We start from the raw sequence: 27,047 nt of genomic DNA, 5'->3' as shown, positions 1-27,047 counted from the left end.
CACTAAATCCGCCACGTTGCTCCGCCATGTTTCTACAGTAGCTCAGAACGAACAAACCAAACACTGGCTCTAGAGAAAGCCTTTCACATTTTTACGTTACCTGAAGGCCACCGTAGTTCTCCGTAACGCTTGTGAAACTGCAGTAACGTGGGCTGCATAGTGCAAAACCGTGGTACCGCCAGCTGCCGTCTGATTTCCTTTGCTCCTAAAGTAGTGTTATTATGGTAAGGATGGCCTCTGACTGAGGCGAACGACGACACACCACTGGATGCCACCAAATCCTACACACTGTCCCTTTAAATATATTTTTCCTGCAATTATTAAATGTTTCCAAGACATTAAATAGCTACAACAACTTGAACAAAAATATGTTGTTGAGTTAAAAATGGCTAATAACTGCAGAATTAAGCCCAACAGCTGCATTCGGTTGAGAAACGTAATGATAGCTACAGTTTCTCTCATCTGAAATGATTGAGCTGCCACTTGAAAACAATTCCTCTGACACATTAAGTGTGATTAAGGGTCTGAGTAAGGCTTTTAGATCCACTGTGTCAGAAACAAGAAAGAGCAGAAATAATATCATTCAGTTTGAGCCACCATAAATATCAGATAATTATCAATCCTTAAATGAAGCAGTGAGGGACGTGGTCTTTTGAGCTCCATGTTAACAACAGCTCTGCCACGCTTTGTTCGGCTGCTGCTTGCCATTTAGGATTCGTAGCAAGCCTATTGCCATTTTTTAGGGATTTCGGTCCTGATTCTGAACTCAATTTCCTTGCAGTTTCATGGAAGATTAATGAGCTGGTGTTTTGTGTGGCCTCCTGATATCCCCTCTGCAATGGAACCTAACAACCAATCACAAGCATAAAAGGTGACTCAGACCCGGTCGTCGGGCGCAATTGATACACTCTTTGGACTGGACTTTCCATTTCCCACTGACAGAGATTAGACTAATTGTGAATCAAACTAAATGATTAACTTGAACACATTTTGAAAGCTTCTATAAGGCATTTCAATTAACATGCAGGACACCACTGAATGGAGAGAGTTTAACGAGATCCAATTGTACTATTTGCCAAAGAAATATCATTACTTGATTTATGTGTGTTTATGATGAATGTTTTATTCTTATTAAATGGGTCCTGCTCATTATTAATCAAACGCAAACGCAATACTGATACAGCACTGTGGTTAATGAATCTGCTTATTAAACGAAGCCCGCGCCGTTAACATTCCCAGCGTTCAATTTAATTATCTTTTTTTCACCCTCGCTCTAATTATCTGTGATATTTTTCATCTTCACAAGGTCTGATGGCTATCTTATCTCAGAGGCACATAGCCAAGACTTTTATTATTATGCCTTTTGAGATAAAAAAGGAGACTTGTCTGAGAATAGTGTTTTTCTGTCATATGAGACAGAAAGATCAAAAGCGGAGCTGAAGAATACTCTCATCATGATGTTCTATTTGACTTCAATCTCTCCTCTCTCTGTGCCGGGGAATCACACACTGTGACTCAGGCGGTGGAGGGTGGGCACAAGCGTAATAATACCGGGCAGACATTATGTATATATGCATGCTTGAACGCATATGCATCAACACACACACACACACTGGCCTGAGTTCTGAGGACAGCTTTTAATGCATTTCATGGTTATTTTCCATCCGCTTGGCCAACGATCTCTCTTTAAAAGCCAGAAAAACTAAGCATAGGCACCAATTAACTCGCAGAGGAAAAAATATACTACACTCTATGAATGATAAATTAAATAACTTTCATCATTAAACCAAAATGTTGTACAGTCTTTACCAGAGGAAAGGCTTCAGACTACACAAGCAGGACTTAATCAAACATGGCTGCCAAAGGCCACACACCGAAACACAGACTGAAGAACAAATGACATCTAAAGAACTAGTTTGTAACAATTAGGAGGATCTATTGGCAGAAATTGAATATAATATTAATACATATGTGTTCTTTAGTGTATAATCACCTGAAAATAAGAACTGTTTTGTTTTCTTTACCTTAGAATGAGTTGTTTGTATCTTCATAGTCAGCGGGTCCTCTTCACGGAGTCCGTCATGTTGCACCGCCATGTTTCTACAGTAGCCCAGAACAGACAAATTAAACACTGTAAACTTTTCCTGCTTGGGCCGGAGTCACAACGTTACCTGCTCTCGTCCTCTCTCTCTCTCTCTCTTGCTTCACCACTCACTTCCCACGTATACACACACTCTACTCTTACAACAACTGGCTTGTCACAGTTTCAATAACAGGTTTGGAACCAAACGCAGATAAGGACGACGAGGCAGCAATGATTTAATAACAGAAAACTTACTATGTACAAAAATGCAGCTGGTCCGATAGACATGTAACAGCAGAGTCAAACCAAAAACTTGCGTCACTAAAATAAACTTGAGCTCTTAACAGTGGAGCGGTGACGAACTGACAATGAAACAGGTGAAACACATAGACACAGGTGGAACAAATCCGGGCGGGGCAGACAATCACCAAGGCGGGAAAACAAAAGGCAGGAAGTAAAATCTAACATGACACAAACGGTGAGCATATCAAAATAAAACAGGATACACTAAATGTATGAAACAAGGAATATAACAGAAAACCACACAACCTAGAAACTAGGGCTGTCAAAGTTAACGCAAATTTGTTTTAACGCCACTAATTTCTTCAACGTATTAACAGAGTCGATCTTTTGGAGGTTGTAGCAGGCTCAGTTTTAAAGCTAGAATGAAGATACTCACATCATATGAAACTAAAAAACCTAAGGAATACGTTGGTAACAAACCATGTCATACTAGCTTGTCGGGAAGGAGGTTAAATAACGCTCCAAACGTTCATGGAGAGGAAATTCTATCATGGTCATTTTCAAAGGGGTCCCTTGACCTTTGACCTCAAGATATGTGAATGAAAATGGGTTTTATGGGTACCCACGAGTCTCCCCTTTACAGACATGCCCACTTTATGGTAATCACATGTGGTTTTGGACAAGTCATAGTCAAGTCAGCACACTGACACACTGACAGCTGTTGTTGCCTGTTGGGCTTGAGTTTACCATGTTATGATTTCAGCATATTTTTTATGCTAAATGTAGTACCTGTGAGGGTTTCTGGACAATATGTGTCATTGTTTTGTGTTGTTAATTAATTTCCAATAATAAATATATATTTGTATAAAGCAAGCATATTCGTCCACTCCCATGTTGATGAGAGTATTACATACTTGACAAATCTCACAGATAAAAAATGTGTCACGTGATTAATCGCGATATATTTTAATCTACTAGAAACCAATATTCTCTAGACCATTCAGAACTAATACGCCACTAAAAAGATAAACATAAGATAGTCTTAACATCTGAACGGCTTAACAAAAAGCCCAAGGACCTCCGGGAACTGAGCCAGACCGTGACATGGCTCTAGAGAGAGTCATCTCCGTTTTCACATCGGCCACCGTAACAACCCTACACACTTGGCGCATGGGAGAAGTCGTAAACTGCAACCTCACCGCTAGATACCGCCAGATGTTACACACTGTTCCTTTAACACAATGAACTGAGCAGCGTTGTGTTTTTGGTTAATTGCTGTACACCCTTATATGCTGTAAACCTACTGAGTATAAGCACCAGAATGGCTTTAATGAGAGCATAATGATATCTGTGATTGGGACGGTAATTAGGTTGTGAAAAGAGAACGAAGAGGAATGGAAAGACAACTCTGCAATAACGACACGCATTCGGGAGATCAAAAGAGAAAGTAGACGCGCTCGGAGTGATTTAGATACAGTTGTCACAGACAGCTGCTGGCATAATCACGCTGCCATCCTCGTCAGTTGATGGGCTCTGATGAGCGGCCAGAGCACAGCCAAATCATTATTAGATCCCCATTGTGATAAATGTTATTTATTGCTGTCAAGCGGCATTAATGTTTAATTCAGAGGTGGAAAATGAGCCGGGCAGAGCCGCATGGTTCGGGTCCATTCACGGTCAGTTTGTGACAAAGGGGAATGACTGAACACCGGCCAGACAAACTTCATCACCCAGGAGAGAGGAAGACGGAGGGAGAGACAGAGAGAGGGGGGGTTAATGGCTCTAATTTGCATGTGTTTTAAAAGGGTAATGAAGTAATATGATGTTTATCTTTTCTGAAGAGTTTAATTTCTGCTGGCAGAGACCCAGAGCACACCGTGACACAATATAATGAACAGCAACGTGACTATGGGCCAGGGTATGTAATGGTAGCAGATGTGCAAGGGTCCAAGGAGAATGAGAGGGGGGGTGTAGCTTCTGTTGTGATGGGCAATGGATTGATGTGTGTGTTGGGGGAAGGTGGGTGGGTCATGCTCAATGATTTATTCATTAAGTTCACTAACCAGAAGCCTGTGTTTATTTGTTGACCCTCACTTGTAAGCTAGAGAGACGTTTAAATCTCCTCTGATCATCCCATCATCTCTTCATTCACTTTCATTACAGCATCATAATATGCGTATGCAAGAGCAGCGGCATTATACACAAGACATCTCATGATAACCTGATCATTGTCGCAACAAAATCATTTCTCGTTCCCTTTGCACCAACTTGTAAGTAAGTGGAGACTAAAAATGAGAGAATGCAGCGCAGTAGTTGCCGTGCCCAAGAGGTTCTTGTTCCTGAAATAAGATGATGATGTAAAAGGGGTCAGCTGCTAATCTTTATTCCCAGAGTAAAGCGCTCATTCATTATGTAACAGTTTGCATTTGTATTCAGGCCACAGACCCGGGGTGCAGAAACATTCAGAGAGCCACTCATAAAAAAAACATCCATTTATTTTTTTTACCTCTGCTGCTCCCTTCTTTTCTCTGGCTTTAATCTAATGACAAACCACTACCACTACTAATGATAAAAAAAGCCAAGAGTGAGGAAGTCTTTATTGCATGTTGCATAACAGATAAATGCTTCAGAAATGGATTATATCAATAATGAAATCCCTTTGTTCAGCATCAAATATCTGCTTTGATAAGGATCATTTTGTTTCTCTTCTAGTGTGCAGAGGTTCTTCTGTATTAAAATTGAAGTCAATATGGGCCATTGGGAAAATGAAGGCCCATATAAGAAGCAGACGTAGTCACCGGGTAGTCACCCATTGGTTTGTGGACTGGTTTTGAAGCCTCAAGTTCTGCTGTGAAAGGGTTAGAATTCTAAGACGAAATCATGAACAACTCCCAGACTGGACAACCCTGTGGAAGCGACCTGTTAATCACAAAGTAGCCACGCCCTAAAGCATATCCTGCTTTATGGTCTATTTTACTCTAAATGGAACCATAGTTTATTAAAAGAACATCATGCTGTATTGGAGAAGACTTGAAACTAGCGATTGAGACCATAAACTCATGTTTACAATGTTTACTGAGGTAATACATCTAGTGAGAAGTAGGCTCATTTTCTCATAGACTTCTATACAATCAGACTTATTTTTGCAACCAGATGAGTCGCCCCCTGCTGGCTGTTATAAATAATGCAAGTTTAAGGCACTTCCACATCGGCTTCACTTTTCAGACACAGAGTTGTCCATTGGTTGTGCTGTTACATTTCTTTCAGAGGCACGGACCTTAAAATTCTGCAGTGTATCTCAAAACAGATAGACTCTCATATTTAGCACTAGAAAAAAACCCAAAATGAAACTCTGACTGTCTGTAAACACAGAATTATATTTATTTGTTCATCTAAGTTTTGAGGACAGGCTGCATTTGCTCTGTCTTGTAAACATAAAAATTACCTTGTGTCATTTACTTATCATATTTCTAAATAGCAGCAATAGTACAAACATTACCCATGTAAACAAAGGTTTAACAATATAAAAAATATATAAACCCCCATTTATCACAATACACTGATATAGAGATATTAAAAATACAAAAAAAAATGTCTTCAGTGCAAACAAACCCAGTAGTGAGGTGACAATCTCTCAAGAGGGGGGCTTCACAATTACCACAATTACGGATTGGTCCTTTAATTGACAGGGCTGGGGAGAATCTCCCAGATAGCTGGTGTCAGTGTCTCCGCAGAGAGACGCTATGAATGATAATCACTTAGACCAGATTGAAATGGCACGGAGCCAACCTGGATGTGCAGTTAAGCATCTCTTTACAGGAGGATAACATCGGCGCTGGAAGAAGCTGAAGGGGTCCACAGACAGCCCCCTCTCTATTTTCATCCGGGCTTGATAAAGGTGCCTGACATCATCTAAACAGCGGAGCCCATTTGTAACCAGGTTACCAGCTATCTTTCATCAGTAATTGAGAGCATGCAGCTCGAGTCAGAAGTGTATCAACAATATAAAATGTTGTTAGCCTTCCATCAAGCAGCCTCTGAAGGGAATTAATAGCTATCATCTGAGAGGAAAAAAAGGGCCTCAGACAGACTGGGATGGGGGTTGTGGTGATAGTGAAAGATGTTCCCTTTGAGTTATTGTTATTGTTATTAGAGCAAAAGAGAGAAAATATGTGTGGGTGCATACATGCATATGCAATAGCTTTCTTGGTTGCAATTCATATGCATACATTAGCACTCAAAATACAAACTTCCTTTCAACCTGATTGATCATTCAGCAGCCTTACTGTACAAAAGAAGAACTTGTGTGACACATACATAACCCCGAATACCCTTTATTGCCCCCACTATGTTTTCCATGCCATATTCCCAGTGCAGCTTGACACAACATCTCCAAGCTGACCTCAGAGAGCGATTTCTGGACATGTACTTGTCATGTGAGGGGAGACTCCAAGTAGATACATGATGGACACACATCTCCCGCCTTGTAAAACTATTTGTTCCCTGCGCCCCCCCCCAACCCGGCCCCGTCAACACTGTGATCCAGAGATGGATTGTGGGACTGCGGTGAAGCAGTGTCCAAGGAGAGGTTTATGTGGTGTGTCACTCACTGTATGTGTTTGAGAGTTTCATGAGCCTGTCTCCTTTCAAATCATTATAATCTTTAATGTAAATCTCTAAAAATACACACATAAAACACTAAAAAAAATATAAGCTATAAGATAGCCTACTTAAATTTCTCTATACGGAACTCAGAGCATATATATTGTCCTCAAACAGCTCTCAACATGGCGATGGTAGCAGCTAATGGTGCTAATACCACAAATAGTGCTGACAACAAACAACTATTTGCAATTTACAATATCGAGCTTTAAAAAATACACACATAATGCCAAAGTACTAAAATAATATAAGCTATAAAATACATAAAAGTTATCTATACTGAATTCAGAGCATATCAATTGCCTCCGGATGGCTCTCAACATGGTGACAGCTGGCAGCTAATGGTGCTAACAGCAACAGTGTTGACAGAGCTGACAGCATTTACTTGGGGGAGAACCGGAGGGTGCGCTGCACTGCTGCATTAATATACATGACATATTTTACTTAGTTTACGTACTTATTTGAAGGCAAACCCTGACGTTTTCCCTAAACCTAACTAAGCTGTTTTGTTGCCTAAACCTAACGGCAGACGTTACAATAGCTTTTTTGCGTGGCATTTGAAAAGTCTAAAAAGCATCCTCATGACATGTGAATGTCTGTGAATGTCTGTGTAATATCATGCTATTTATAGCCTACACCTTCCCGTGAGACTGGGTTGCACATGCACTATAATGCACATGCGGCCAGCCCGGCAATGTCTACAAAGCATAAAGAAATTCTGATTACAACACACAGAGAGGGAGAGCGACTTCATTCTCTACTCAAGTAGACATCACTCCTCTATATCTTTACATAGCAAATAGTTTGCTGCTAAATGCTCTGGATTGCATATATAAAACCTTTAACATGTGGCCTCACACACACACAGTGCAGTGTTGACTTCACCCATCAACATGCAGCTCTTAAATTCAGCGAATGTAAGCAGGTTGGATTTGATTCAGTATTATGATAATGATAAACCTGTTTATGCCTGCTCGATGTGCACTTTACAGCTCATATTGACGTAGGTGTTATGATCTAAGATGAGCTTTTTTCGCAGCATGAATAAACACAACTTGTAGTCCCTGTTGGCGCCGTGGTGCAATATTATGAAATATTTTTCCAATTTCGTTTGACTTTCTTTTTACAGAGAGGGTGAAATGAGAACCTGCCACATCAGTGCAATGGCATTGTAAAGCTAAACAAATGGATTAGAATGTAGGAAATGTTTACACTGAAGGCAGGCGGGTCTGTGTGCCGCAGGCAGTCAGCAGTTTGTTATAATGGGAATTTCAGTCTTGTCTTGTTTGCCTTGGAGCTGAACAACTCCGGTGCTCTGCTTGTGTGTGCTCTAATTACAGACAAGATTAGAGCGGGCAAATTAAACTGCTACCAGCCACTGTTTGTAATTGCCACAAGCAAATGTTTGTAATTATGAACAGATTGCTTTACTATCGATAATTAAAACAACAACACAACTTATTTAATGACTATCGGGAGATGGCACTCTGAAATTGACAAAGCAGAGCAGAGAAAATGATTTTCACCCCGACTCTCTTGCCTTTTCTTTTCTCTGCCACTGCTCTTTTGTTTCCTCACGCCTATTTCCCAACGCTCCCTCACTGAAGATCAAATGCGTTTGACTGGATTTGCTCCAGATAAAACAAAGACAGTAAAGTCTGCGTTGATAGCATTGCTGTCACAGCGCTTGCTTTCCCCCTTTAGCTGTGATTGTCCATTGTCTGTGTGGTAACTGATATACTAAGCAGTTGGTATTATTAGTTGTGCAACCATGATTATAATCCCCCACCTGTTGTCAGCTATTTGATACTGACACAAAATATCAAGCTAAGGCAACTGACCCTGTCGCTCCACTGGCTAATGAGCTGCTTTATGAGGCCACTGCCAGCAAGCTACAGTGCATAACACTGCTGCAGCTCCACTACTACTAACACTACTATTGTTCCTCCACATTTTACTGCTACTAGTAGTACTACTACTATTATACATTTGCATACTACTGCTATTACCACTACTACTGTTTCAAGTGCACTTGTAGCACTAATACTCCTCCTAAAATAGCCCTACAACTTCTTATTTTTCTGATCAGTTAAAGGAACAGTGTGTTACATTTAAGGGGGATCTATTGGCAGAAATGGAATATAATATTGATAAGTATGTTTTCTTTAGTGTATAATCATCTGAAACTAAGAATAGTTTTTGTTTTCGTTACCTTTGAATGATCCGTTTATATGTACATAGAGAGCGGGTCCTCTTCGCGGAGCTGGCCGCCATATTTCTACAGTAGCCAGGAATGGACAAACCAAACACTGGCTCTAGATAGGGCCATTCGAGTTGTCACGTTTTTCACGCCGGCAATCATAGTTTTCGTACACACTTGGCACACAGGATAAGTTTCAGTTGGTAGCAATCTGCAACCTCACCACTAGATGCCGCCACATCCTACACACTGTACCTTTAATGAAATGATAGATTTTTAAATTAACTTTTTTTCTGTAAAATGTCATAAAATAGTGAAAAATACTCAATGAAAACGTCTGAGAGTCCAGTGTGAAGCCTTCAAACTGTTCCTCATGCAGTTTACAATGATATAAAACACAAAGAAGTAACAAAGCCTCACAATGGACCATTAAGCCCCATCAGCGTTGGTTACTTATGTTACGCCTTTCTGCTCTCTCGCAGTGATGATGGTGGCAGCTTTACCACTGAAATTAATAGTTATTTCTGAAATAATTACGTCCCTTATGTCACACAGATGTAGACAAAAGCAGGCTTCTTGTTAAATATGCACATGATGGCTACATAGATGATATAAGTCTAAAAGACTGAGCTGTTGGTTGCTAAACTATGATTGGCCAATTGCTGTTTGGCAGACAGTCAATTAAGCCAGCAAACAAATTACTCGAACAATAAATAGATTATTGTCCATTATCTTTTTGTCACTTGACTAATCAATTAATTGACTGTTAACTGACTGTAAGATTGACTGTAAGACTGTAACTACATTGCTATTATTATTTAAAGGTGCTCTACATGATACCCAGAGAATAAATATAGCAACAAACAACTATTTGCTATGTAAAGGTATAGAGGAGTAATGTCTACCTGAGCAGAGAATGAAGGCGCTGTCCCTCTGCATGTGTTGTAATCCGAGCTTCTCGTCGACGGGCCAGCTGTGCCTGCTTTTAGTACATGTTCGTGCATGTGAACGTGCCCCACTGGCTAGCTCACGGCCGCCGCTTTGCATTGGGCTCATACGGCAGTTTCAGCTGATAACGCCGCCCTGACCGACGGAAGCGTAGCGCCCACCCTCCGGTTCCCCCCCCAGGTTAACACTGTTAGCTCTGTCAGCTGTGTTGCTTCTGTTTTTCACTGTTAGCACTGTTAGCTACGAGTCGCCGACTCAGCTGTCGCTATGGTTAGAGCCGTAAGGAGGCAATAGAAATACTACCATTCTCATATAGAGCACCTTTAAGTACAGCGACAACTACTGCCCATGCTACTAGTACATTATTACAATGTACTTCAGTTTCTAGCAAAACTACTACTACTATTAAAAGTATGCATCTGCACCTACTACTACTGTTATCATGAGTACATGAGAATATTATAGTATAGTATTTAAAGTCATGGCAGCCATGATTATCAAGTTACAGCTGCTTATGAGTCTCACAGAAGCCCATAAACCAAAGATCAAATTCTACTTTCTGTGTGATTTGCAAGCATAATTTGAATGAATATGTAATAACATTCATGAGTGTACGTCCATTTCTAAACTCACGAAAATGGAAATAACATCTGAATATATTCCAGTTTATTTCCAGTTATTTAAACTGGGTCAAGCATATCAAATACCTGTAATCTGAATAGCAAACTGTTACACCCAGACAGTCTTTTATTAAAATCCACAAATGCAACAACACACAGACTGACCTACTGTAATTCTTTTCTGAGTGGACAGCTTTGACTTGTGCTGGGACAATGCTAACATGTGATCCCACTATTAATGTATAGTATATACTTACTGCACTGAGGGAATAAAGTGACTCTGATTCAGAAGGACCCGTCTCCCACCTCTAAGGCCAGTCCTCCCATCACATCCCATTACCTCCTGTATTCATTATCCCCATTCTTATTCCTTGGGTGTGTTTGATTTTTATGTTCTAATAAGCTGGTCTTGATACGATAACAGATGGTATTTCATTTTGTCATGGACCTGTAGCAAAAGTGCCAGGAGTTGTGATGTGTTTGATTTTATTAGAGATGAGATTTAGCACATACATGCTACATTACTGCTACAGAACTCCCATTTCTCATCTGCAGGAGAAAATGAAACTGTGATGAAATGTAATATAGTCCCCCTCAGGCAGAACTGGAGGGACTGGGAATTGCACCACAATAAATCTAATGGATATTACTGAACTCAGTTCTCCCTCTCTCTCTTTTTTTACTCACTATTTCTCCCCCCCCTTTACCTTCTCTCCTCCTTTTATTCTCTCTAGCTGTGCAAGCACGCGGATTACACACACACACACATACACATTTGGCATATACAAATTTACATTTACTTGAAGAGCCCGTCCCTACTTCCACAAAAAAATCACTTTATATTTACCATCAGATCCATTTTAGATCGCCCTAATGTATTTCAATTACCAGGTCTAAACTTGAAAGCTAATGAAGTAGCGGCCTCTCTCTGCCCCTCGTTGCATCCTAAAAAGCACGACGCTTCAGAGAACAGAGGGTTATATATACAGCTCATTATCAAAGCATTATATAAAGAAACGTCTGGCACTGTGGAAACGTATTATTATAAAATGCCCTGCACCATTAAACTTGCAACAGAATAGCTTATAATTGTGTTCATTACTATAACAACACAACATCTAAAGTAGTAAATGATAGAATATACTTCCGCAGTATTGCTTTGGTTACTATTGTTGTTTCCTTTAAGAAGTATACTGCACAGAAACACTGTAGCTCCACCACAGGCTCTTTCTATAATATGTATTGGACTTTTTATTTTATTGAACACATCTTTCACTGCCTGAACATTCGGTACAAAGACCAGCGTGATAAGAATATGTTTTATCCAACAAGTTCTACCAAAACAAGAAAGACTGTTTTTTTTTCCAAAAATGACTCATAGTTACAGTTTTTGATCTGCCACCTCCTCTATGGTTAAGGTCAATTTAGTCACCTAAAAGTACTTGAGGAAGAAAAGCTGCCGTGGAGGACATAGCAGCTAGATAGAGTGCCAGATATTTCCCTCAAGAGTTGGTGAAGAACAAAACAGAGCTAAAGGGACAGTGATTATTGGACTTCAATTCATCAGGACAGAAACACGACTTCAAATAATATTAATGTTGCTCCGTTTGCTGGATGTGTAATGATAAGCAACTGTTCACGAACATAGCACTGCTTCCAAGTGGCAAAAACAATCAGTTAATGCAGGTTTAAAATAAAATAAATGTATGTAAAAACTACAGTAGGTATAAGTGAAGTGAGAAGCCTCGCTGGAGATGGCCTAGATCTAATTGGAAATGTCCTAGATCATTATAATTAGGCACCTGTGTGTTTGTACATTTGGTCTGCCAGATCTTTTTTTCCCCATCTGATCTTCTAGATGTTACTTTAAACCACAGTCTTCAAACATACTTCAAGTGCTTTGGACATTTCTCTGTAAGGCAGTCATTCATTTTCAGAGTAAAAAGAGCTTGCAGCCCAAATCCTTGTATTAAAGGACCAATAATTGGCAAGCTCTCATGTCTTATGAGACTCTTAATTATCGCTTCATTGAATGCATGTGTACTGGAAAGGTCAGCCAGATCAGCGCTAATTTTGTGGCAAATATACAGTATGGTGTATAATTAGACTGATCAAGACCTAGCTTACTTTGAATGAAATGTAAAAACAAACATTTCCTAGTTCATTAAAATTCTTTCCACATAAACTGCATTGCATTGGTTGAGACCTACAGCCAAATATACAAATATATAAGTTATTGAAGAGTGAGTATTCGGCATATTGGTGTTACATCTGATGTCAGTCATATTGTTTGTCTTGCATTGACCCTTTTGCACTGCATTTCAGGTTGTCCTTCTACCATGTGTGTTAGTATTATGTACTTTGTTTACCAAGCTGTCGATATGTCTCTACAGCAATGTCACCCACTGTTGTATAAAGTGCATATGGCCATTAAAGGGATTCTGATTAGCATCGCAATAGTGAGTCCTTGCCAGGATCGGGTGGCTCTGTGCTGTCAAACATTGCAGGATACACTGAACTAGATGGAGGTCACAGCTTGCTGATATTACTTTTGTGTTATTTTGCTTCTATAAGTTTGGTTATAAAAATGCTTTTAACACCTAATGTGAGCTTGGATTGATCTTTCCCATCCCAGCCTGGCATGAGGGAACGTTTAGTTGACATTTTTTTGTCTTATTTTGTTTGTGAACTAAGCCTCTCGACATGAAATGTATTTCCATTTGTCTGAGGTCAGAGTTTATGTCTCGGTTCATCAAACAATTGCTAGAACAAAGCAGGTGTATATGCTGAATATCTTTCGTGAATACAAAGAATCCAGAAGGTAGGATCTCTGTTGTCTTAACAGATGGTGCAACACCTACACTGCAGCAGTCAATTGCTCTTTTGTTCTCTCGAGTATTTATAGCTAGCTCACCCAACCTTGCCAGCTTTTCACTGCCATGTGCAGAAAAAAACTCTGTTCAGTCATTTTAAGTTGTGAGCCAGTGCAACGACTAATTCTTGATGATTGCAACCAAGTTAATGAGGAGCAGACTTGTAGTTCTAAAAGCTTCATTTTTCAAATACAGCTAATGAGCTAGCATCAGTCTTGTGTTATTTAATAATGCATTAGGCAAGATGTTCATGTCACTGAAGCCTGCATTTAAAACGCATGATCACAACCGATGCAACGGGCTATTAGGGCTGTGTATTGGCGAGAATCTGGCGATACGATACGTATGATGATACAAGGGTTACGATTCAATATATTGCGATATATTGCGATACTGTAAGCAAAGTGACATATTGTGATTTTTTTTAAATCTATCGCATATCTTTGCAAATGAAATAGTGAAATGAAAAGTATTGACTGTGCAAATCTTTGCATGTAAACTATTAATTAAAAATCAACACAGTGTTTTAGAGCATCGATACAATATTACAAAACATAATATCACAATACTCAATATTTTCTTACACCCCTCTGTGAGGTGCATTAGGACAAAAAGAGCGAGAAATGAAAAATAAATATGAGAATATGGTTATCTTCATCTGTCACATTATCCATCTCAGATCTTTTAAACAGCTGTGCCAATCACAGTGCCACATAATGACAGTCGCTCACCCAACTATCCTCTCCAATTAGGAAAATAACACAGTAACACCCTGTCAAAGGCAGATGCTGCGCCTTTTAATATGATTTCAGGTTTGTGTTCATTACGTCCATCATGCTTGTCATGAGAAATTATGCATTTTATTTCCATACAACAATACACGTGCTAACAATATTGTGGTCCAAAAAAATATGTACATACATTGTATCTCTATATTGTCACATGTTTTCCACTCCCACTGATTTGCGCTTGAAAAACTGCAAAACCAATAGAATATTGAGCTGTGACCAAATTGTGTTTCCTGGGGTTATTTGTGCATGAATCAATCAATTCCTTCCAGCACTTCCTTCAAATTAGAGGCTTCAGGTGGAACACGTACAGGTCCTGTTCCCTTCAAATGGCTGTTGTGGATGACATGTGCTGGTAAGAACCTTTTATTTCTCATAGCTACTCTTACTTAGCTTTGTACAGACTGTGCCTTACTGGCATGATTGCCACAATCACATGGAAATGTTATATTTAATGTGGAGCTAAATGTGTCTAGTTGCTGAGTTGCACTTGTAACCTTAGACCCAGTCTTCAACAAAATGCACTGCTTTATACAAAGTTATCTGGCTGCAACTGCCATCTTTGGACCTCTTTTTCCATCTCTATGGCATACTTGATGCACAAGGCATGAAGATATCAATCGACAATCTTCCATATATAAATATTTTTTAACAGGCCCTAAATTATGATTGACTGGGAAGATAAATGTCTGCCTGCTTTTTGTAGTTTGCTAACATCAAGGTACATGATTTGTTGGAATAAAGTTAAAATTTCAATTAAAGTGAGGGTAGCCAGAATGTTTTTGGCATCATTTGGCAAAAATCCATAATAACCTTTCAGCATATTATAATTCAAGTGTTCTGAGAGAAAACTAAACTTCTGCACCTCCTCATGGCTCTGTTTCATGGTTTTAAAAAATCTAGCACGTGACGGGAGACTTTGGCAAATCACAGGTCATTTCAGAGAGAGAGCGTTCCTATTGGCTGTTCATTCAACAGAGGCAGGATATAGTGACCGTTTTATAGGAATAACTTTTTATAATCGTATTTGCTCCCATCTTGCCTACTGCTGCTTTAACTGTTGCAGCTATTTGTAGCCATTAACATTACATCTTCTCCAACCTTTTTCTCGCTTCATTGAAATCTAACTTCTACACCATGCAGGTCAAAATTAGCATAATGCTAAATCTACTGTTGAGACAGCTCTGTCGTGTCACAAGGTTCAAGGTCTAAGAAATGCCTGCGTGTTTGTTATGTTACGTATGAATATCATTATCTTTTTGTAAACTTTGTTCTTGGGACAGCTCATGGCCATTCACTAACTATCTAAGAAACGGCATTCATCTTTGTGATGTGACAAGTACATGTGAAACTGAGTGCATGTTGTTGAGCACATAGTTTGCAAAGAAAAGGTATGCAAAACAAGTCAAAGTCAGATATTTCAATTGTGCTTGACATGGGAGGATTGTTAAGGTGAATAGTTCAATGTCTGTCCTGCTTTGAATAGTGCTCTTACTACGACTCTATACTGGATGTAAATATATAAGTGTGCTGTCTCTGTCGTTGGAGGTGAAACATTCAAATGACACAATGCAGAATCTGACAGTGAAATGTATTTCTGAATTACTGTCTGGACACAACAGGCAACGGTGAGCGAGGCCTCACTTTGCATAGTGTCCGCGTTGCCACGGCAACAGCATTTGACAGGCCCATGTCAAAAACAAGTGTTCAATATCTCCCTCAGAGTTGAAGGGTCTGTTGCTTTGATCGCTGAGCACACACAAGGTCAATAGTTAAATATTCAATCGAAACCCAGAGAAAATGTTTGGATTTAAAAAAGCTCGGAGCATCAACAACGCTGCCAGCTTCGTGGTTCCATCTCTTGCTGCCTCTCCATCCCGTGTCTTCCTCTTAGCCATTTGTTTCCCTTTTCAAAGGATCCACGGTGCACTCACTGAGATGCCGCTGAGTGCGCTCATTTGCATTTAACAAGAGATCAAGAGTAAGTGGCAGACACCTCTCGAAATTCATCTAATTTGCTCCATAAAACTATTGCGACCGTGTAATACATCCCATATTTCCATTGTAATATGAAGAGCTGTCTGAGATTGCTACATGAGCTAATTCCGTACATTTCATTTCACATAATCAGTGAAATCATTTGATTATTGATCACTCTGATGAATGCGCATCAGAGGAGGAATAAATTAAGTAGCTGCCAAATAAATTACCTTTCCCAGCAGTTAACTTTAAAGGCATTTTCAATCAAAGTGTAATGTCATTTGTGGGATGATGAGGCAGTGTCTGGAAGGCAATTCAAATCAATACTAGCTGTTAAGGCACTATAGCATCCACCATCTACAATACATTATGACTGTTTACTTTCTTCTATTAGGCTAATGTAATTTGCTGATAAAATTATTTTTTATTACATATTGGATATTGGCGATGCATGTCATCTCCTCCAGTTATTATTAAGGTTCCTGCGTGACCACTTCAGATAAATGCCAAGTAAAACCCGTTGATTGTTGCACATTTTATTTATTGATTCCATTTTCAGCTGTGCCTCAGCTGTAAAACTTCATTTAAAGGTCTATCACAGAGCTCCCCCTACCACTGAATTGCTGAAGATGGTCACTTGCCTTTTACCCCACAAAAAATAATTTCAGTGGTCAAATGGCATAAAAAAAATCTGTATGGTATTAAGGTATAAACTATTTGTGTACCCCAGATACATATGTATATATACACACACACACCAAAATGTTGTGATGTACTGATCTTGTATTTGTTCATGTAGATAAATTCGAAGTATGTATTGTACATATTTTCACATCACTTGAATCTTGCTCTCTGCAGCTGATGTTAGAGCATGGCTCCCAATCTGTCAGTATTGCTGACTGCTGCAGCGATAATTGGCCCAAAACTCTGCATTATATTTCTGGATATGTTATAATAAAGCTACAATATCATTAACTTGACTTGTCTCCTATGAAGTCCTATGCAGAACTGCGAAAATAAGCCAAAGTGAATTTCCAAAAGGTCAGCTAAAGCAATTGGAAATTATTATCATTACAACTAGTGTAACAACAGGCAACAATAGAATACTATAGGCATAACAAAATAAATAATTAAATAGAATAACAATGGATCAAATGACTATAAACACAACCTGTTCTCACTCCCAACTCGTCAAATACCGCAGCTTGATCAGTGCCTAATGTTGCTACATATTAGCTGGATGTGTAAATAGTCAAATGTATGCTAACAAGTTTGCAGTATCAACTTAAAGGGAATACACAGTATCTTACCGTCCCATGCAGGCTCATTAGAATATATCACCCACAGTTTGAGAACTACCTTTGTAAAGGTGCACCATATTTTTCTTGCGAGCCAATCAGAGCAGGCTTGGCTTTTTCCGGAGAGGGTCTTAAAGAGACAGGCACTAAAATGGAGCGTTTCAGACAGAGGGTGAATACAGGTATATTCAGACGGACAGTATGAGAAAAATATGTGTTTTTTTAAACACTAAAGAATGAATGCATATTCAAGTGGAAACCCAAAATACATGAATGAACTTGGAAATGAGCATGACATGTCCCCTTTAAAATGTGATAACATGTCAATTTTGTGTTTGTAGCTTGTTTCCGCTGCCTCTACGTGGCCAAAAAAAAACATATGTGTTTAGGATTTTGTGAATGTTTGCATTGGAATGGACTTAAATGAGCTAATTACATTTACGTTATACAGTTACAGTTAAATCATTATGTCTAATTACTAATAATAAATAAGAGGAACAAAACAAGTATGCTCTATATTTGAGAAATGTCAAATATGTGTGGAGGCAGGTCAGACTCAGACCCTTCATTGTATCAGGGGATAGTGAGTTTCCTCTGGGATACACACATTCACATCCAGATGGCCGGTTGGTCTAACAGCCATCTGTGGCTGCATGAACCACATATAATAAAAACTAACAAAACCAGTTTATGATTGTTGACCCCGTGCCTAATTAACACACAGCACCTTTGGAGAAATGTTTATTTTTGGATTGTTGGTAATAAAAGACACCCACTGGTTTAATGTGCTTTCTCACACTAAGATAAAAACACAATGTTATAGTTGACCTAGTTTACCCTCACCATTTTTTAGCTATAATGTAGCGGCCGTTGTGAATCTTCTCCTCAAATAAAACATTCAATAACCTTCTTGTTTTATTTCTCAATGCCAAGAACAATGAAAACAAATTGAAGTCTGAAAAAATGCTCAAGAGGCAATCCAAACAGTGGTGCAATAGCATGAATATCAAACAATCTACTGTTTTGATGAGAAAACTGGAAAAACAATCAACCTTTTTTTTTTTCATACTTCTAGTGTTTACGGAGAAACTACTCAATATGCACCGGAGTTAAGAGCAGGGTCAACCAGCAGCTGATTTCTGCTTGTGCAGAATGCAAATCTTTTGTGTGCAATGATAATAATAGCTCAGCCTTGTAAATGCTCATGAATTATTATGGAATAAAACCATGTCCGTCAGAACAAATGAGACCCATTGTGGTTCGTTAGAGAAACTAAAATACACGCACATCAGACATGATCGCATACTGGTTTCCAGAATGCACATGGATTGACGTGTCTGCGTGTGTGTGTGTGCACGTGCGTGGGGGTGGGATAGTAAAGGGGGGTTAATCACCCTGGTGAAAAAAGGAAAACCTACAAACAAAAGCGTTCAAAGGCCCTTTCATATGTTTTCCATTGAAATTTGGTGAATATTCTGTCACCGTGCTTTTGAAGTGATTGCTGAGCATACAGTTCAGAGAAACCCTCGTTTGGGCCACTGCCTCCCCAGTCTTTGTTGTCATCTTCATTGTGCTTTGCTGACCCCGCGCTTTTCTAAAGAGCAACATCCCACACCTCCGATTAATGCCTCATTAGGCCCGGTGCTGGCTGTGAGCAGGGGCGGCGAGCACGTCTCACGTCTATTTAGGCACGACTCCCACACCCAAACTTTCACCAGGGAGGAGAAATTATTAAGAAGCCCTGAAACCTGGGTACTGTTTAACTCCCCTTTTCTCACACCCTTCCACTTTGTAGCGGGGCCAGAGTGCACCTTCGGGTCTTTTTATTTGTCGAGGCTTATCCCCAATCTCTCCATGTGATTGTCTAACATTTCTATACTGCTTTCAATCACATCAGACTGCATGAAAAAACAAATTTGACTCTTACGTGACCAGTAAATGGGAGGTTTAACTTTGTGTATTACTCCATAGCCATTACCATGCATAAAATATAGTGTAAACTCTACTGAATAGGAAAGTCTTCCATTGTGCCAAAGAAATGCTTCTCAATGCAAGAGAGACCTGATGGGGGTCACTACTTTCATTTAATTTTTGTATTTTAAAAAATCAGGGAATTTTGGGGTACTTACTTTGTAAATGTATATATATACAAATATGATGTATGATTGAGTTTGTTGTCCAGTGAAAACCTAGTATCTCCAAATTTTAAACTGAACAATTAAGTGTTACTTTATGGGTTCAGAAAATTCTCCAATTTCTAAAGTTAAATAAGCCATTTAAAACCCAATGCCATCATCTGATAGAAAACATTACTTCAAGTGAATGCAAATGTTGCTACGTATTTGATGTGTAAATAGTTAATGTATGCAATGTTAAATGCATCGTAACAAAGCTGAAAACAGGGTTGTTTCTTGGCTCATGAAAAGTTGACATTTTGGAGATACATGGTTTTCAAAAGACAGCGACAAGGAAAAAAATGATATGACAGGGGGAGAATTGGGTTTTAAACATACTTCTCACATAGGAACTGTGGTGCATAGTCAGCAGCTCATTTGCATTCCCCTCCATTTTCTCTTCACTTTCTATATAACAACGTGATTGTCTGCTCATCACAAAAGGACCTAAATCAGTCTAAACCAATCTGCTCCTTCAGAAAATATGAAGACTACATGATAATATATAGAGCAGGGATTTTCAAAGCGGGGTCCGGGGACCCCCAGCGGCACTCTGTCAGGGGTCCGCCAAATCATTTGCTATAAATAATAAAGTTGTGCTTTATCGTCAAAAAAAAATGCATATCTAAAGATGGAGACCATTTGCACAGATAAAATAAGCATAGTGTGTCCATTACTCCCACCCACGTTAGCTTTGGGCTGATAGAATCTCTGATATGATTGTCACACATCACGTCAATCTATCATGAATCAGTCACTTCACTCAGTGAAACTAACTAACTAAATTGATATGATGACAGTTATATAGAGTTTTGTTTTATTGAGAACAGCGACGGGAGACCAAAATTGATTCAAAATGAAATGTGTTTCTGTCACTATGAAACAGGTCTGAATTATTTAGGTCAAAAAGTTTTATAATACAAATAGTTCTAATTGAATCTAAGAGCGCAAGGCCCCAAAAAAGTTTGAGAACCCCTTATATAGAGTATATTGAGGTTGAAAAATTGTAAAAACACATTACCTTTCAATGTTTGTGGCCTCACACATTCCAGTGTGGCTGTGGCTCAGGAGGTATAGCGGGTCGTCCACTAACCGGAATATTGGCGATTCGTTCTAGGGCTGACCCGAATGCTTCGAAGCTTCGACCGTTGCTATGGTAATCACCCTTTAAATCAGTATTCGAATGCTTCATTTAAAAAAAAAAAAATAAGAAATGTTTTTTATGTATAAGTATGTAATAATAATGTACAAATCTCAAAATAGGTCATGAAATAAGGAATAATCCCACAACATTATTCATTATTCCTATTCAACATTATTATTAATTATTCTCAGACGGATATCGCTGTTTGTTGTGTGTAGAGGTGCCTGTGTTTACAGTAGTGCAGCAGTAGCTTTGAATACCTTCGAATATTTCTCACCGAAGCTTCGAAGCCCAAAAACCCTAGTTCGGACAGCCCTAGTTCGATCCCCGGCCCCTCCAGTCCAGATGTCGAGATGTCCTTGGGCAAGATACTGAACCCCAAATTGCCCCTGAAGGCTCTGCCATAGGTGTGTGAATGTGTATTTAGATTAGATCGTGATGGGCAGGTGACAACTTCCATGGCAGCCTCTGCCATCAGTGTATGACTGTGTGTGTGTGAATGGGTTAAAATTGGCATGTAGTGTAAAAGACTAGATAGGCGCTATATAAATGCAAGTCCATTTCTTTACCATATTCTCTCTCTTATTCATTATAAAAGGGATTTTTTAATTAAGTCTCCCCTCCTGCATTTTGTTATTTTGTCATTTATCAATACTCTTCTATTTCCAAGGACACTGTATTGTGTATTACCATGCTGTTTGATTGTGCACGCCAGTTTCATTTTTTAATATACCGGAATAGAGTTTCTCATTTATTCATTCTCCATGCTCCTGTGCTGACATTTGGTTGTTGTGCGAATAGCTCCGAGACACGGCTCTATATCTCTCATTTAACTATTACAGGTTAGTACAATTTGATATCTGCTATATCGCTGGGAAAAAAAAATGAGTATGAAGGTTGTACTGGTGTTTGTTGAAGGTGTACTTTACAAGCATGACTAACAAGAGTGCTGGTGAAAACTGTCAATATGATAAAAAACAAACCAGTCTCAGTTTGTATTATTACTGTAGATGCTACACTGCTGTGCTGTTTTCACAAAATTGCACTGTAGGTTTGGGTGCAGCCCCCTTCAAGTTAACACAGCAGAAGAAGAGTGGACCAAATAAAAACTGCAATGAACTGACAGCAACACAGATTTATACTCTGCTCGATACCATATATTATCTCCACTGATGTATATTGATTGGGCCGAGGCAGGTGATTGGTCGGAGCGGCCATGTTGTTGTGTTGAAAAATGGCTGTTTGACCAAACGCCTCGGCTCACAGCCGTCCTCAGGAGGACCGTCTGCAGCTAACTATCTGCTCCCCACATGTGCGGAGCTGGGAGAGCAGCTTCCTCCACGCAGGGGTTAATAATCAATGCTGTGTTGTTGCTTGGGTGCGTGGTTTGCAATATGTTGTTGTCAACTTGGGAAAAAAGAAGCATTGTCAAGAGGTGCTATCTGCTTTAAATGAGGAGGAATTAAGAGATTAAGCCGTATCACCCAAAACAGGGTACATTTCACAGTTTTATAACTGCTGTTGTCATGGAAACAAGTACAACAGAGTGGTCAGACCTCACCTCGCAGCCAACGTTTACACATTTGTAAGTTAGGATAAAGGTTGATTATTAACTAAAGGAGGAAGCGTGCATTTGTATTGTATGGAGCTCAGTGTTCGTCAAAACAGCAAAACTAATTTACTCTGTAACGCCGCTCTCTTTCACTCAATGTCTCGTGCAATAATTCTGTGAAAAAGATAAGAACAATGCACCTTAACAAGTGTTTTAAAGCAACATCCAACAACCTAACATCCAGCACAGTGCTATTCACAGGGGAAATAGTTGAGCAGTGCCAATCAACAGCAACTCCGGAGCATGTTCCAAAAGATTACAGAAGTCAAATGGCCTTTTCTCCCATTGTGACTGTTAAACTGATCTTGACAGCCAGTCATAGACGTTGAGGCTCTGCGCTGCCTTCACCGCCCACCAAATCTATAAGCTAAGGGGGGAAATCTTTGAGGTGTTGGCCTGAGAGTAGGGGCCCTGAATTTCTCCTTAATCCCACACCCCCCCAACTTCTATTCATAAGAATCATAAAAGCCATGCCTCAGTACTGCACTGCATTATCCCCTTCTTTTTTTTGAGCGGTGGTGGTCATTTGTCGTGTGATTAGCGATGAAAAAACGAGCCCGATGTGAATTAAAGAGAAATAACAGCGTGGTGAATGACCTGGATGTCGGTCAGAGGGAGGAAGAGGGGGCCGGGTCTGTTCCAGGCAACCATGCTCACCAGGACCCAGACAATGGACCCCATCGGCCCTGATGCGGCTTGACAAGTGAATGACATGCTGAATGGTTACCATGGGAACAAATGTGTTAAATTTTATGCATGCATATTCTGTTTTGATTTTTTCCCCCTCCCCCCTCCTCCTTTTTTTCATGGCTGAGGAGATTTGACTAATGGTGTGCTGACTCTAAACAGCGCGCTGGATGGGGCTGCACGGGGAGCCCCCTTTCTCCACGGCTCCACCGGACATTGTAGCCCAGCTTAATGTTAACGCCTCGGAGAGTATTAGCTTAGCGCAGCTAGAGCTCGGGAGGAGACGGGTCTGTGTGAATAGACAACAGTGCATTAGCTCCAAGAGGAAGGGGGTTTCCAGTGCTAATGATCTAATGACAAATTCTCCAGCCCACTTTGTTGGACCTCATACCCTGTGGATTGCTGTGGATCTTTGCCACAAACAGCTGGGATACTGCATGCACCATAAACAGCACTGTTGGGATGTTTCTATGCATTCCATCTATATACAGCGTATTGCTGTTCATTGCATCCGACAGTGCAGGTGTTCACTTTTCAGCCAACATGTATTAATATTAAACAGATGAAGGCCATTCTTAAAAATGAATAAACCGACACCAGTTTGATTGCTATTCCCTTGAGTGCAATATAGGAAAATAAATAAAACATCCTCATACAACGGTTAATATGATATCTTACAAAAAGTTATTTCTCATTTTTTGTGTGTTTTCCCAGAGACAGTTCAGAGAGAGTCAGTTTCCTGTATCTGTGTCACATGGGTTTCACCATTGCCCCGCCCCTTTAGGAGACTAGCGGCATGTCCTTAGTCTATTAACTCCAATGACAGAAGTGAACGTGAACACAGATTATGACAGATTCTTTCCCCCAGTATATATTGGACCATTTTTCACAAGTCACATATCTTCCGAACATTCTGACACTAAAATCTTTCAGACGGACAAATCAGGAGAAAATTAACTTTGTTCGAGACCTATCTCTGTCTCAGGAACACGCTCTCGTGATATGTGTCAACTAAAGTTCACTAACGCCCTAGCCAACTAATATGGCTGTTAGTTGTGTAAATATCTAATGTTAGAAAATATATATATATAAAAGAAAATATAAATACATTATGCAAATATAACCCAGTCTGCTTTTATCCATCCACACAACGTTCACAACATTTCCAAACGAGGTGGGGAGATGTGGGGGAGAGGCAAACGCGCAATGATCACACCCACTTAGGAGACAGGAAGTGTATACCATTTCAAACCATTGACAGAGCTTGTAATACGTCATTGTTATTATAAAGCGTCTTTGGTTTTCCTACGAATGTTCAGTAGCACATGTCAATTTTGCTCATTACATGCATACAGTCTTTTCAACATAAACTTTTGTCTTCACAGGAAACAACTTGGTTAGGTTTAGGCAGCAAATCAACATAGTTAGGTTTAGGAAAATATTGTGGTTTAGGTTAAAATAACTAGGAAGTAGCGTAACAAATAAATCAACGTTCTTCTGCACTACGACTTCTGATTTTCACACAGGATACGAACACCAGTCTTCTGTACAAAAATCCGGTGTTTTCTGGACCACCTATTCACCCCAACCTCCTTCCTAATTGGTGTTTATTGCTCTTTATTGGCTACTTCCTGGTTCATGATTACGTGGATTAAATAAGAATTGATTTTGTGGGTTATATAGGATTGAACTGTGTATGAAAACAACCTGAACAAGGATCTCTGTTTTTCTAAATGAACCCTGTAGATTACTATGTAAAATGGTTCTATTAAACTACTGATTTTTCTAGTGTTTTGCATTAAGTAAAAATTAACACAAATGTGTGTTTTCTGAAAGCAGGCCCACTTTTGTGTTATGAAAACGACAGTTCCTCTGTGATCTTGTGCTGCACACAAGTGTTGAAACACCAGAGTGTGAATGTTGGTTAATATGTAATGTATTGTGCAGCCTGTTATCAGGAGCCAGATAACCTTATCTTAATGCCGTGATATTTTTAGCCTCTGAGTTTGGTTTGTTTCCTGTTTGCATTTCAGCGCAAGGACAGCAGCAGCTAAGTTTCGTGAATAAGAAGGTGTCTAGTGTTCACAGAGAAGCACGGCTCCCCTAGCTGGCTGCGCTGACCGCGGGTTAACTCATCCTGAGAACAGATTATATGCTGTGTCGGCCCTCACAAAACCCTGTTGATGAGAGGGGAGAATCATCACAATCTTCAACAATACTTCGATCAGACACCTAACACAATGAAACTGAGCGCGTGTGTAAAATAGCCCCGCGATGAAACTGACATCTGAAACATTTTTCCCCCCAGCACCAATTTATCATTTTCACTCCTGGATAATAGAAAGCAATCTTCCAACCCATGATTACACTTCTCAAGAAATCATATTTCATGTAAGGTAAGACATGCTCTGTGGACAGGATGAATATCTAAAGTGCCAATCATATAGTGTGTACACTCTGACGGCAGTAATGCAAAAGGATACATGACAGTGCATCCTCTATCTTCACTGGGAAGGGAATACATATTCTGTATCAGCAGCCAGAGTACACATATCACAACACAGCAGTGACCTGGGGAAAATACATTTCTATCGTTGCAGCGCACACACCTTGCCGCATTATGTTCAGCCCACTTCACAGATAAAGCTGCAGCATGGCCATTTTAGCATGCTTTACATATTCATTTTACATGTAAGAGTTTCAATCTAAGTCTATCTTTGAAAAAAAATATCACTCTAAGCACTAAGTTGCTATTTTTTTTTCACTGAAATTTTTTTGGCATAAATGTCTTTTTAGATATTAATCGTTGAACATCAGGCAACAATTTTATTATCTACTAGAGCTGAACAATTGATTGTATTTTTAAGTAAATCGTGACCTGAAAGATCGCAATGTATTGCACGACGTGATTTGAATGAAGTGTCTTAACATGTAGAAGGTAACAGTTTAACCCGGCTACCACTTACTCAGCTGTAGCTAATTAACGTTACCTACAGCTATATGTTAAGCTACAACAGCAACCCCCCCGCAAAAAAACTGTGTCTGTAGGCAACTATTTACACATGAAAGAAGCAACAGCACTCTGTATAATTTTCTGATGAACACGTCAGTTCGAGGTAGGTAATGTAGCTGTAGGTAATTTGGCAGTTGTCGAGTGTACATGACAGACAGCTGGCGAGTTGCCAGGATGTTAAACTTTAAAGATGAGCACCTTACAAGCTCTGAATCAGATCCGTGCTGTCTGTGAAGCTAATGTTAAAGGTGCTTTATATGATATCCAGAGCATTAGTATATCAGCAAACAACTATTTGCTATGTAAAGATGTAGAGGAGTTATGTCTACCTGAGCAGAGAAGTCTCTCTTCCTCTGTGTGTGCTGTAATCAGAGATTATCTGTGCTTTGTTGACATAGCCGGGCTGGCAGCGCATGCTTTTAGTGCATGTTACTGCATGTGAGTGTGCCCCACTGGCTGGGTCGTGTCTAGAAGGTAACCCGCAAATTGCGAAAAACTCTCGCAAGACTTGTTGCCCGACGACCTATCGGAACCTTAACTATTTAAAGTCAATGCTTAACTTTAACCATCTCGCGTGATCGTTAGTTACGTGCCACCGGCTCAGCAGTCGCCATGTTGAGAGACATGCAGAGACAACAGAAATGCTCCCAATTTCACCTTTAACATTAGCTTAAGCAGCTACAGTGCGGATAAAACTAAGAAAGTTGACTTTTCTCTAACTG

The 27,047-nt window shown here is 39.7% G+C and overlaps 1 long non-coding RNA gene across 1 annotated transcript; it reads left to right on the top strand.

The window, feature by feature from the left end:
* The first annotated feature begins 5,932 nt into the window (after positions 1 to 5,932).
* Positions 5,933 to 26,694, top strand: LOC119479940. The gene is made up of 3 exons (XR_005204778.1): positions 5,933 to 5,944; positions 22,521 to 22,533; positions 26,562 to 26,694. It is a non-coding gene; the product is annotated as an uncharacterized LOC119479940 (long non-coding RNA).
* The last annotated feature ends 353 nt before the right edge of the window (positions 26,695 to 27,047 follow it).

Source organism: Sebastes umbrosus, chromosome 2, assembly GCF_015220745.1.
Source record: "Sebastes umbrosus isolate fSebUmb1 chromosome 2, fSebUmb1.pri, whole genome shotgun sequence".
In the NCBI taxonomy this organism is placed as follows: domain Eukaryota; kingdom Metazoa; phylum Chordata; class Actinopteri; order Perciformes; family Sebastidae; genus Sebastes; species Sebastes umbrosus.
Note: the sequence above shows the minus strand (reverse complement) of the source record. Positions and strands in the feature narration are given on the sequence as shown.